Source organism: Pezoporus occidentalis, unplaced genomic scaffold (genome assembly GCF_034315485.1).
Source record: "Pezoporus occidentalis ecotype Australia unplaced genomic scaffold, CSIRO_AGI_Poc_V1 ctg124, whole genome shotgun sequence".
NCBI classification, from domain to species: Eukaryota; Metazoa; Chordata; class Aves; order Psittaciformes; family Psittacidae; genus Pezoporus; species Pezoporus occidentalis.
In genome coordinates, this window is record NW_026913038.1 from 2,373,113 (window position 1) to 2,386,828 (window position 13,716).

The following is a 13,716-nucleotide window of genomic DNA, read 5'->3' on the forward strand; positions in this document are numbered from 1 at the left end:
GATTGGTTTTGATAACCTGAAATTAACAACTGGATTTATAGCTTGTAAATATTCCTTGTGGTGAATTCTCGCATTGCTGGCATAATCCCCTCTTCCTGTACAGACCTCATTTATGAATCCCAAACCAGTGACATTATCCCCAGGACGTAAGGCAAGACCCTATCCTGTAATGCACACTGCATTTACTGAGCAGTCAATAAAGTGGCATTTTCAGACTTTTTATGTGGACTGATTAAATTGTATGTGACTGACAGTTAAATATATACACACTGACCTACTGCTCAGTTATAAAACTGCAGGCTCTTACTTGCACAAGGTTTCTACTACTGTTTCTCCATAATTTCCTTCTTTGTGGCACGGAAAGATTTCTTACTTTGGGTTTTGTGATGTGATACAGACACTCAGTGCCAGTCTGGTGCAATTTGCTTGTAAGGCGGTGGCGGAATTGTCTTGTTAAGGGGGGCCCTCCAACAGTATTGGGTCACAGTGATTGCACAGTGGGTGCAGAAACACACCTCTACACCACTGCAGTGCTCCTTTTGGTCCCCCGTCAGCCACTAATAGCTGGGATAAGTTAAGGCTCCTATAGGTTGCTTCATCCCAGTCTTGTGGAAATGTCTCTGCAAATAGAAAAGGGAACACAAAGATCAGGTGGATGTCACCCTCATACACCAGATCTACCAGCCCCTTTGATATTTCATTTTCCCACTGCCTGCCTTTGAGAATACTGGAATCATGTAATGCCAGCAACTCTTCCCAGAGCTGGAGACGATTATCAGAGAAGGGAAGAATATTTTTTCTTAATGGAATGATTCTGAAACATTTTGATGAAGATTCATATTTTAATCTGTTGAAAAATGTGATTAAATGCTGCTTCCATTTTGGTTGCTATGTAAATCAGGAGTACAAACACTGAAATGAAAGTGCTAAACCATACAGTGATGGAGATGTCTGTTAATGTGCTCCCTAGATGATAAGGGAAACACATTGTAGCGTCTGACTTTTGGAAACATTTAGGCAAACATTCACATCTTTAGTAATACTTACACTACTCCTGAATTTGCTTGCTGGTAATGGTGAGGAGTGAGCGTTTCTAGTCAGGAAGCTGACATACAGGAACAGCAACAACTTTGAAAATCATTGAACTAACCTTTCAAAACCATTACTAAGGCAAAGACGAGTTAAAGGTCATAGTAAAAGCTGAAGTAAAAGACTACTACCTTGTTCTCTGTTGCACTGGGTTGACATGAAGCTCTTTACAGAACAGAGTTCTAGACAAAGGTGGTTCTTTCCCAACAATGGTCCCATTCTTTATTTTTCTATAAATGCTTTTCTTAGCATCAAAGAAGCTATACTTGAGGCCTCATTTAAAAATATCAGAGTGACTTGAGCTTTATTGATGATCCTGACCCTTTCATGCTGCTGAAACTTCCAATTTTTCTTCTTAGGTGCACCACCATCATGGAAGGCTTTGGGCTATGCCATATTGCACTGTGCTGGAGAGATTGTGATCTAGATGCAACTCATGCTAACTTAAAGGCAGGAGCTGGAAAAGTGCCTCCTTAGCATGCTAGAGTAGGGGTGCTTCTTATGGATAGCTAGGGAGCTATTAAGGGCTTCCACTAGATACTTTTGATGCGCTCTAAAGATTTTGGGAATACTTTAACAATTCTGATGCCGGTGTCAGGATGTGTTGGTGTCAGGAGGCTGGATAGTAGAGAATTGTTCCAGGGAGGGGTGGTCCTTGCTTAGCAGCATGCCTAGCACCTGTTAGCATATATGCCTATGTGCCTATGCTAAACAGAAACTAAAGTCAGAATAAACTAGATCTTTATTTTAACTAGGCTACAAAGGCAGGTTTGGTAAGAAAGGAGACTGTGTATCATAGAAAAAAGGAAGTACAAACACTGTCATGTATATTTATGGGATATTATGTCCAAGATGAAGGCAATCATTTGTAAAAACATTCCTTTGAAAAAGCACAAACTGAAAGTGAATTAGATGATGTTCAAATTATTATCCTTTGCAGGTACCTGTTTTAAATGTTGAATATTTTGCAAAGGTTATGTGTAAACCACTAAAAACTCGGGGAAGTGTCTGTCTATAATTAAAGTATGTTTATTCAGTAAAGTGCAAGTGTGACTTCTGCGTGAGTGGTTCACTGAAGTTTGGACCATTGCAGGTCTCAAAGACCTGATTCTGTTTTCAATATACAGTCAAAGCAAGTTAGTGGAAGCTCTTCGTGGGTAGGCAGCATGGAGTGAAATCTTTCATGCTCACTCTTGTCCTCAAAGGAATTGACCTGCTTTTTAAAAATGCAGTGTGTTATTAACATTTTTCTGAATTATCTATAGCTGTTAATACACAAATCGTCTTGTCATTGTCCCTGTCAGGAAACGATGCAGCAGGAGCATATTTTTATATGACTGAGGAGCCCACAAGTCTGATACACACAGTGGACCTGCAAATTAGCATGATAATAGATTTTATAATCTGTTGAGGTAAACAGAAACCAAAGCCCACATGTGGTAAGACCGGTTTGCTAGCCAAAACAAAGTCTACTTGTGTTGTTCACATTCTTGAAGAATCTGAATATTAGAAGATGTCTAGGACGCAATGAGGTAAATTTCCAGACAGATAAATACAGACAGAAATATAAGCTGAAAGTGAAGAATAGAGCTACTGTAGGAATTTTAGCACTAAAGAATTAAGTGAGTTGTGGGAGGCACGCCCAGTTGGGATTCTGGTTTTCACAGGCTCTTTGCTTGTCAAACTTAATATGAAGTAAAATAACCTAATTTGACTTGGCAAAGGCATATAGTATATAGACTTGATATCTGTGACAGAGTCTTTTGAAGTTTCTTATAAACAGTGTTTTCCTTGCTTTGGAAGAGATGGCTGAATAATAAACAACTTTCCTGATTCTGATTCCTATTGCTGAAAAGAACAAATCATAAGTAGCTCATTGGCAAAGGAAATCCCTCTGTTCAGTCTGTCTGCCAAGAAAGGACTTAACAGTGTGCTCAGTATTAGGCGTGTGCTCAGTATTAGGCATGTGCTTAAAGAAGGCCTGAATAAGGGTATGTCACATTTTTAGGGCATTTATTCCTGTTTTTTTTTCTGATCCATGACCTCATAGAAGCTTGCTGCTGGACTGTCTTTCAGGCAAAACGTGTGCTTTTGCTCTCCTGGATCTTTTTTTATCTCTGTCTTTATCGTGGATTGATGTGGAATCTGAATATGAAAGAGAATTAATTTACCCATTAGGAAATTATTATTTATTATTATTATCATCATCAACAACAACAACAACAATATCATGATTACTATTGCCATTATCCCTGATTATTATCCCTGATTGGGAAACAAGCAGAAAGAGGTTGCAAAAATGACAACAAACATATTTTGGAGGAAAACATAGACCACGGCAGTGATGTATGAATGTGTTTGAGATGCTCTATGTTATCTTTGGAAACTGAGCAGGTTTAGCCACTGGTGAAAAACCACATTAACTGGAGAGTGGTGATGTGGAATCAATCAAGGCAAATTGCCAGAAGAGGATGGTACTGTCTCCTTCCATGATGTTACAGTTTCTTAGATTCCCTGAGTCAGATTCAACACTGAAATATTGTTCTCTCTGAAATTAAGAAAAGCTGTGTACAATTACTTTTGAATTTTTATTTATTTGGTGACCAGAGAAAAATAGAATTGGCTTCAGCTTGCACTAAAACATTGATGGAAACAAATAGCCCAAGAGGTGTGGCTCACAAAAAAGGCTGGTTTTTTTTAGGTTTGTGATTTTTCTTTCATCTTATGAGAAGTGGCAGATCTCCATCTTCCCCATTAAGAATAAATAATCCCTTTCATTTTATTTTCCAAAAAGTGCCTTCTCTTGCCATAACTCTCCCTGTCCTTTTTCTCTTCTGCTGCCAGTTTGTAAATGGATTTATGTTGAGTATGCCAAAATGCAAAGGAGCGCAGTTTCCTCTTGAATCCCTACTCTTAGCATTTAACTACTTGGCTTGCATACTTTAATTTGCCTGATTCCTGCAACTTTTATCCTATTGATAATTGATAGACTGTTCCTTCCTTCCCAATTTCCTTTATTAGTTACATCAGGAAGTTTATTGGTGTTCCTTGCATGTAACTCAAGAAGACGGATAGCGCCACGCTTGTTTTCAGGCCTATGTAAATTAATACTGTCCAGAAGTCTAAAGGCAAAGATCAGCAAGCCTTAAAACCCGGAAGATATCTGGTTACACGCCAGAGGCCTCCTCTTCAAATGAAATGACAGGAATCTGGGGCTGAAGGACTTCCGTTCGCTCTTAATGAACTTGAGTGGCTCTTGCCTGTAACCAGAAATGATATGCAGACAAACAGCTCCTAAGACACATGTCATTCCTGTAGCTTGCAGTCTATTATTACTTTTATTCTTTCCAGCGTCCCCTTGTTACACTGCAAGCCTAAAGACCAATCATGTAAAGCATGAATAATAAAGTGCCAAGAATGCTGCCACTGATGTCAAAGTGTCTTTTCACCAGAGTGGAAACAGAAAGTCTGATCCCTTAAACCTGGTGTGGGTCTTTGGACAGGTTCAGCTGATTTACATTCGTGTACAAAACTCCAGAGGATTCCTGGGTTGGCACAGCTGGATTTGAAAGATTCACAGATGTCCCTTGATCACCAAATCCAAACATTTTGTCTCGTCATTCCTGCTGCACTTGAACGGAGATGCTGGTATATGTATTTGTGCTTTTGTGCAGATAACAAATAAACACAAGTGTTTGTTTGCAGTGATTTACTATCGGTAGTCTTCTACAATACACATGTGAATATAAATACATTTATTGAGGAATAATAAAGATAATTTAAAGCTACAATATAAAAAGCAATGCATAAGAAGTTACCCACTCAAAATGTGGGTGTGTGTAAGTCTCTCAGATGTAACAATTAAAAGCTAACATGGTGTAATAAAATAATACGGGCACACAGTGTTTCATTCCAGTGGCAATCCTAATTATAACACTACTTAGTACAGGAAATTGCCTGTTGAACTACTCTGCCTGAAAACCTTAACAAAAAAATGTGCATGTTTGCTTACATAGTGACATGTAATGCAGAGCCAACTCCAAACAGCAAACCTCAAGATCTTCCTGCCTTTAAACCATATCTTCCCTCCAAAACTGCACATGGTAGAGAGTAGCACTCTGACTTAGCAGTGTGAAAGTGAGGCAAGAGCCTGGTTACAAAAGCCGGTGGCTTATGATAAAATGATGGCTCAATCAAATGGCCATAACATGCTCAAAAACAGATGGGAAGGGCTGTGTCCCAGCAGCAGCAAGGGAAAGAGCCTGTCAACACTGTGTGCTTATTTGTCCATGTGAATATCAACGTCTGTAAGCTGTAAGTGAACTGCACTACCTGGACTTGCCAAAGGAATTATAAAATGAGAGCTCCCCTTCCTCTTTGGATTCTCAGGAAGCTTTTGAAGAGAAAAACCCCCAGATATTTATGAATTAAAATTCTTTCAATTCCACCTTTCCCAAGAGGGAGATAAAGATCAATTTGATGTTCCTCTGTGCTAAAATAAAAAAGGATTTTGTGCTTTTTCTGTTCCCTAAGAATGAACAAAAGCAGACTTTTTTTGAAGCTTTGCTTTTAATCTCTACTTTAATGAATCAGATCACCCTTCAAAGCACCTAGTTTTCCAGTTAGTAAAGTATCTGGAGGCATCCAGCTTGGGCTTGGGACAATGGGATGAACGATTCTGGTCCCTGTCTTGCTCATTCCTTTACCCTCCTTGACACACTCTTGGTTAGAGACTAGAGATGATCTTGGTAATAACCAAAATCTCATCTGAATAATAGCAAATTTAGGCACTGGTTCAGGAAAGTTCTTAACCGGGTGCTTAAACTTGTTGCTTAATCACAGCCAAAAGAGGAGACAAAGAACTCAAGTAGAACAATGCATAGACTTGAGAAAGTCTCAGCTGGGGGCTTTGGTTTCTTAACTGTGTGTGTACTCCTGTCATTCTATTGACCTTTAACATCTACAAAAAGGCAGTATGATTTACTGGAGCAAAGCTGTTTTACGAGGCTTGGTTGAAACTTGAAGTTCTTCCCAACAACAAACAAGTGCTGAGTCAGCAGCTGGACTCTCTTGTAGGAGGGGAGAGTGTGACTGCGGGACTGACAGTTTTATACTCCTAATACATCTAATCAAAAAAAGAACAGACTGCATTTTCCCCAAGAGTAAACACTATTTACTGAATAATATCATGTGACTTGACAGTCCATATTCTTGACACTGCATGTCTTTCCAAAATTCCTGCTTTCATTGTCTGTAGCACCACTCTCAGTGTTTCTTTATACTTTCTTACCATTCTTGTTATAAACCTTCCAGCAACAATTTACTGACATTTAATTCTAATTTGAGCACCCCAATCTACTGAAACACTTTGTTGTAGAAACAAAAGCCATGGTCACTGGTTTAGCATACCAAATCTTGAGGTTTACTTCTTTGACTTTATGGCTGTACTAGAATCTTTCTGTTGATCTGATTGTGCCAAAGGTTAATATTGCCCAGTAATAGACTGCATTCGTTTAATTGGACAGATTGGTCTATGGAAAACTCTCACTTTTGCCACAGAAGCAGAATTACCCTTCACTGTGGCAATTTCATGCATTCTTTTTCAGTAGTGAGGTCGAAGCTGAGGAAATTTGTGGGACTATAAAATAATACAAGTTCATAAACTCATCCAAAATCAGTAAAAAAAAGGAGTATTAAAGAATGTAATGAGTAGGTGCAGAAACCTTCTGATTTTAGTGATGTTGATGCAGATCTTGGTTAGACCACTGAAATGTTCATTCATAGCTCTGAATCTCCAGCACAGATTCTCAACATAATGCTATGACCAGCTTTCAAAACTGAGTTACTGAAAAGTGGTGGAAGAGAATGGTTTTACCTGCTGTTTCTCAGGACAGTTTTATGCCTTTCTGGCTTCTTTATATCACTGTGAAAGAAATGGAAGTCTAAGGATGGTTAGACTGTGTATGAATCCCATTTCTAGTAGCAATAGATGAAACATCCTGGCAAGAGATATCGCAGTCTGGATATGCCCTTTCTGTCATATGCCTAATTGAACTTTTTATGTACAAGAGTACTCCTCTTTAATCATCTGTGTCTCCTCCTTGTCTCTGTTCACAGTTGTCACAATTCTACTTTTTTAGCCTGCATCAGCCATGCTTCATATGTGCCATAGCTTTGTTTATGGATATATTTTACTAATTCTTATTTATTAAAATAATTGCCTTAATTAATCCTAATTGTTCATTGTTAATCACTCAGTAATACGCTTCCATTTGCTTGTACATATATTTTTTGTATTAGTCATTATAAAAGCAAGACATAAAGTAAATGGTATAATTACTCACAAAAGACTGGGAGCTCAACCAATAAAAATCAAAGGGGAGAAAATAAAATGCTTTCAACATTCCTATGTAGTCACTGGGACATCCTGTGTCACAAATGACTTTATGAGCTGTCTGGAGGTGGGATGCTCTTCTAAAGACCCAGGAGGCTAAGAAATGAAATGAGAAATTGTCTTACAGCTGAGAGGATGTTTCCAAATTTGCCTTTTGCTGTTTGTCAGCAAGACCAGGACAGAAGGCAAAACATGTCAGTATCCTATTGAACTAAGATAGACTGCCTGGGAGAGCCTTGAAGGGAAGGAAATTTGAATAACAATGTCAAAAAAACCCTCAGAATTTTGTATTTTTTTTCTTGATTTTCTCTTGGAGAGAATGAGAAAAACCAACCACCTACTATGGTTAGGGAAAAGCTCAGAAATGCTTTAATGTTGGTGATTACCAAAAATCACAACATGGCTTGATCTGTTCGCATTCACAGTTGGTCAGTTTATGATCAGAAAGGCGCACTGAGATGAGGAAAGAGGAAGCCTTGTTGAGAGCAATGGCAGTGCCATCAACCAGGAGAGTGGTTCTCTCTTCTATAAGTCTAGCCTTTCCCTAAAGCCAAATGTAAAACCAGTGCAAACTGTGAGGTAGCACATGAAGGCTCTGCAAAGAAGAGAGAAGCTCTGAAGAAATGTGTCTCCAGGGCAGTCCTGGACTGGCAAATATAGTTCTGCCAGAGCAAATACGGACTCCCTTAGGCAGGACTATGAGTTATTCTATGTCCTCTGTGCGCATGGCCTCTGCCTCCTATAGAAAACTGTTTTGTTTTTCCCATTATCTGGAAAGTAGCTTTCACATCAGACAGAAATGGTCTGCTCCGTTAAATAACTCTAAAGCAGTTAATGGTACAGGTCTTGCAGTGTGATCCCAAAAGGGAGAATGAAGTCCCCAAGTGCTTGTTCTACTTCACTGGTCCAAAGGGATGGAGGTACATGGACTTCAGGGAAGCCATGCTAATGCTATCAGTTGAAAACCTGTTCCTTGTTTATCTGTAACATACTGATCTTTCTATAGCTTTGTGATATTATAATTGTCCTTAGTTAAATGATATTCACAAATGATTTATTCAACAGTTTCAGTTCCCACAGTTCTAAAGCTTGTTGAATTCATATTCTCTGGGTAAATTATTTTTGGCTTAATCTGCTGGCAAAGTCCCAGTGGTTCTGAGGAAGTTATGTTAACAAAGGTTTTGTCCTGAATAAGTAGATTTTCCTCTATAGCTGACAAGTTTTAAATATCTATTGATGTAAGTGCAATTCCTTTTCTATAGGAAACATTGTGGTTTAAAGTCTGTGAAGCATTTCTGTACTCATCTTCCTTCTCCAAATACTGACCCTCTGTAGCCAGCGAAAGTCTGTCTGCAAGAAGTGTAAGTGTATTCTTCCACATTTCCACTTATTTTTGTCTTTGATTCTGTTAGGTCTTCTAACTTCAACGTGATTACTGGCAATTTTTAGTGGCTTCTGTGATCTGAAAATCTGATCTGCCATAAATGTTGAACAAATCCATTTCTGACACATCTACTATCTTGAGTCACACAACAGAAAGGTTTTTCATATTATGCTTTTTCCTTCCTTTTTGACCATTCTTCTCCATGCATTAAGCCAGGCCACACTGCCTATCAAAATTGATGAATGCAGTTGGAGAGAAAAAGCTTGCTTGAACAGTCACTACAGGTTGGTGAAATCCTCATGAGCCCTTGTTTGGTCACAGAACAGAAGTGTCCTGTGGCATAAATGTGCCTGCATGTGAAGTGCATGTGAAGTGGGGGTGATCCTGTAACATGAATCTGCAGCTGAGAATGTGTCTCCTGAGGGCACCTTTCCCTGGATAGCGCAGCACAGATACAGCAGCCATGCAAGGTGGTTTTGGTGGAGTTGAGCTGCACAAGGCAGAAGGCGGCCTATGACTTGGTGAGCTCATGGACTGAGCCCAAAACTGGAGAGATGCTACATATCCCTTGTCACATCTTTGCAAGAAAAAGCCCTGCCTGAATGGAAGTCATTGCTTCCATCCAAGTACGTAATTTTAAACCTCCATACTTCTTTATGGATACTGTGTGATGGAGACCATGTTTCTGCGGTCTAATGTTAAATCTGTAGCCCAACTACTCCTGAACATGTCAGAATGACTCAGGAATTAAAAGACAGGAAAGGGAAAATTTTAAAGGAGTGAATTAATGGTTAAATTAATGCTACAGCTCCTCCTACAAATCCTCCTTACAAGCTCAGCGGGTTTTTCTTGTTTATCCACCCAGTCTGTTCTGGAAAGGGACCTCCTACCTCCTTCTCTATTGCTGTTGTTATTAAGAGATTTTTTGTAGTATACAAAAGCTCTGATTGTCCTCTCACTTACACTAATTTTGCAATTGTGTAAATCCATTGACCTGAGCAGAGTTATTTTTGATTGACACTAATACATGCTGGAGGAGAATCAGGTTTTAAATATCTTTGAAGCAGACAAGCTTGGAAAAAATAGTCCTATTTTGAAGTTCCATAATCATGCCAATGTCCTTTTGTGCTGTGATGTTAATTTGTTATTTGAATTGTATTTGTCAAACATTTGTTCAGGTCAGATATTTGTAGGTCCATTGTGTATCACCTTGCAGATTTAACTTAATTTGTTTGTAGTTTTTCTTTATGAATAACCTCACTTCAAAGTTATTTTAGAGGTTTTAAAGACCATGAAGCCAAAGTCAATGCATATGAATGGCTCAGGTTCCTAAAGCTTCAATATCTTCCAGGATTTCTCTTACCATGAAATGAAATGAGTTATTTATATTTTACTATTTGATGTGATCATTCTATTACCATGATGTAGTTAGACAAGAACTCTGTCAGTGATTTACAGTCATATGGTTCTCTTCATAAATCAGTGCAATATACAGTTTCATACGGATAGTCTTCAGTTTAGTCTCATTTATGAAGTATTCAGTTCAGCTAAGCTGTCAAAGTACTTCTGTCTAACCACCAAAATGAGTCATTACAGTGTTATAATTGCTCTTTTCTATTTATTTCTTTTTTGTTATTGCCATTAGGTCAATTGCTTACCTTCGGGCTTTCATAGCAATAGAGATACCCTTCCCTGCTGAAATCCTTTGCTGTCTACTCCACAGCGTATCATCACTGGCCAAAGGTAAACACTCAGCTGATTTAATCTTGAATTACTAAAGCAGCTTCCTGAAAATGATTCAATCGCTTAATTTTTGTGGACATTTTCATCAAAAACTTTTGGCCCCATTACTGGCTTGGCTTTGGGCAGGATTACAGCAGAAATTGCAACACTTCTGTGTTGTGCATGACAAGTTAAGATTTTACAAGCCTATCCAATACAGTGGCCTTTTGCATACTTCAGAGATTGTGGTCTCTAAAGCAACTTACCAAATACCTTGCAATGCAAAAACTTGTTGAGCCAATGTAATATACATGTATTATATATATGCATTCCATGTGTTGCAGTGAGTCAGCTTGAAAATCCAATGAAAAATCAGAAGTTGTATTTTAAAAAGAACATCTCAGTCATTCTGTGCTATTAAATTTTTAACCAGTACACATTATTGTTAAGCTCCAAAGACAAAAGATTCTTTTTATAACATGGCATCTACTGATAATAATGGATGCTTTCTCCTTGAAAAATAATGTGGATTGAACCTGGTGTGAAACTATTAGCAAGTTGTCTTACTGTTCACAGTAGTTAGAAGAGATTATGTTAAATGTGGCATCATCCCCTGGAAAAATATACCAGGGAACATTTGGTGTTGTTCCAGCCCTGCATTAGCCCGGTTGAATATGCAGTTAGCCAGTATTATGCATAAGTCTAAAATAACTGTGCAAATTAGGTGCATAATTGCATCCATAAACTGTTGGAAAATCTGGCTTTTAAATTGCACACCATAAACAATAATAACCCACTGAGATGATTGCTGTCAGTTTACCTTACTTAAACTGTGTTTCTGTTTGTCCAGCATAAGAATCATGGGATGCTCTCTAAACTTAGCAGTGAGCAGACTCCAAATCAGCAATGAAAGCATTTGATCACAGAACATGTCACTGCTATAAGGAGTTGTGGGACCTACATCATAAAAGACTGTGTTGTGTTTGGTAGGCTGATTTTAATAGTCTAGTTGCATTTTCTGGATGTGTAAGTTCCTGTATCATCTAGTTTTGGAAGCTGGGAGGATGTACAAAGAGAAGGATGCCTCTGCAGCTTTGTACCATGCAAATACAGGATTTGGGATAGATGAACTTTGGTTTGGAAGTTAAAGCTGGTTTTATGACCTTATGTTTTTTTTACATTAGTTTTCATAACATTTCTGTTTCAGACTGACCTTGCAGTCATAAAAGTAATTCTTATTAAATTCAAATCACAGTTTTTTATAATTTTTATTATTATCCATGTTTAGATATGGGATATTTTAATTTATTATTATTATTATCATCATCATCGTCATCATCTCACAACCTTCAGAATCTGAATCTGACGTAGTGAGGACTGATCCCACTGGGATCCTGACTCCAACTCAGTGAAGAGTGACAACGAAATAAAAAGAATCAATGTAAAACTTAATTTTAATATCAGAAGAAACCTGATAGTGTTTGAGATAGATAGCCAGTAATTAATCCAGCCATTGATATCAAAGCCAGTTTGGAGGAAATTTGTCAGTACCTGACAAGGATAGCTCTGACCACCAAGAGGAGTGATAGAGGATAGAAATAACACTTAGGGCACACACCTCCAATTACTATGATATTGTCTATCTTTTAATAATGAACATCACAACAGGGAGGTATATAAGCTTTTAATGACACTCAGTGAATGAGTTGGCTTGCAAAACAGCTGCACATCCTTTTGTACTTTTAATGGCTTGACAGCGTTTTGTCTAGAGGGCTGTGAAATTTTCCTAGCCCAGCCCGTTAATCTCAAAAGCAAATGTTGTTTTTCAGTGAGAAAGCTGCACAAACTGACTCTCCCTGCTTGTGCACTGTCACAGCACGAGCCAAGAGCTAAAGCAAAGTTTGTCAGAGCCCTGAAGAAAGGAGCAAGAGAGTCATCCATTAAAATGCATGAATCTCAATAGCTCTTGCAGCCAGAGTAATACTTCTGAAAAACACAGCCTTGGTCAGGTGTGGATCTAGTGGGGGAATTTACTGTTTGAAAGCTTGTGGACCCTCCATGAAGTACCATCTAATACAAAATTCATGCTTAGGCTTTCAAGGCACTATTAAACTTGCATGATTGTTTAGCAACATACTTTAGATGCTCATTCACAGGTAACACTGGCTCTAGCACATTTACTGGAGAAGGTCAAAATAAGCAGCCCCCATTCCCAGTGAATGTTACAGTTCTAGATAGGCCTTAGAGATTTAAATACGTGCCTTGTTAGATCTGGGTTCCAAGTCCAAATAATGAATCACATGTATTAATGGGAAAGCCCATAATAGCATTGCCCTGGGTGTGTACAGAGTGATAGAAATTCTAATGTATTTTAAAATTAAACCTGACCTACAATCCTTCTCCAATCTCTGATCTGTATAAAAGCATTAATTGGACTTATTCAACTAATTACTTGTTATTAAACTAGTGTAGAGACTGTAAAGACTTGGACAAGCAATTATTTTCTATAGAAGACAACCTGAGTTTTGGCAATATTATCTGAACTAGGATAAAAGTTCTTAAACCTTCAGAAGCTGAGCCTGAGGCAGCCAAGCCTATGAAGCCAAATGATTATGCCAATGTTCTCATGGTTTTCATTTTATTACGTAGGATGAAATTATGCCAAAATGTTATGATACTGTATCAGAAGTTGCATGCATCTTCTCTGTACAAATGTAGAGGTTTCAGCAGCTCATCCTAACCTAAGCAGCAATAGGCAGAGATGCCCACATCTCATTTAGTAACACAAATGCTGAAAGACATGATAGCTGTTAAGAGTTCTAGAAGCAACAGATTTAATTTTTCTAGGGAAGGGAAAAGTTAGAAAAACACCCAGTGTTTCCAGCTTGTGATCAAGCCAGAAATTCTGATTTCTTATTTTTATATGTGTTCACTGTGAGTTGCTGACAGCACTCACAGGCATGAAAAAAGTTACCAGTTTCAGTTTGTGTACAGATAATGGTCCTGCATATCTTTGGGAGGCTATGGCCACTCAGAGGGATGAGGACCAAGCCTTTGTTCTGTTTTGGATGTAAGTGATGGTCCTTTTGTCAAGGACAGTAAGAAATAATGCTAAGTTTTCCCTTTA